This window comes from Rhinopithecus bieti, unplaced genomic scaffold, assembly GCF_001698545.2.
Source record: "Rhinopithecus bieti isolate Rb0 unplaced genomic scaffold, ASM169854v2 scaffold_13349, whole genome shotgun sequence".
In the NCBI taxonomy this organism is placed as follows: Eukaryota; Metazoa; Chordata; class Mammalia; order Primates; family Cercopithecidae; genus Rhinopithecus; species Rhinopithecus bieti.
This window is the reverse complement of record NW_016807772.1, coordinates 1,267,357-1,268,332: the sequence shown is the minus strand read 5'-3', so window position 1 is coordinate 1,268,332 and position 976 is coordinate 1,267,357.

Sequence of the window (976 nt, the reverse complement as noted above, 5' to 3'; positions counted from 1 at the left end):
CACTCCAACCCAGGCACAATGTGACTCAGTGTGACCCTGTTCAGGTTGGAGCTATCTTTGGAGACACTGTCCCAGAAACAAATAAAACAATACAGGATGCTACATTGTCCTAGATGTATGAGGAAATTTGTATCCACTAACACATCGCTCATACATTTATTCATTTATTCAGCAAATGTTGATTGTCTACTTCTGTTTTACTCAGTGTATTTGTCAGGATAAAGGTTAGGCAGCTATAAGAAAGAAATTTAAAAATGCAGTGGCTTAAGAAAGAAAGAAGCCTTTGCTCTTTCCAGTCACAGTCCAGGAAGTCCACGTTGGCAGGGCATCTTGGCTACACCTGTTCATTCAGGGATCCCATTGCCCCTCCGTCCCATAGACTATGTCCTTGTAATGCTTGTGGTTTGTATAAGTGTTTAAAGGCCACCTCACTACTCCTTTCCACATAAGAGGACCTGTATTCTCCAACACGCTTTGAGAGTGTTTACACTTTGACAGTGTTTATACTTCACTTTGACAAATCAGAAACATCTTAAGAAATGTTATTAAAATGTCCCTATGAAATTTATTTTTGAATATGTTCTTTTAGAAAAGTTTTTTAGGCTGGGTGCAGTTGTTCATGCCTGTAATCCCAGCACTTTGGGAGACCAAGGCGGGTGGATCACCTGAGCTCAGGAGTTCAAGACCAGCCTGGGCAACGTGGCAAAACTCAGTCTCTACAAAAAATACAAAAATTAGCCGGGTACGGTGGCATGTACCTGTAGTCCCACCTACTCGGGAGGCTGAGGTAGGAGGATCACTTGAGCCTGGGAGGCAGAGGTTGCAATGAGCTGAGATCATATCATTGTACTCCAACCTGGGCAACAGAGTGAGATCCTGAGATCCTGTGATCCTGTCTCAAAAAAAAAAAAAAAAAAAAAAAAAAAAAAAAAAAAAAAAAAAAAAAAAAAAAAAAAAAAAAAAAAGAAGACACACA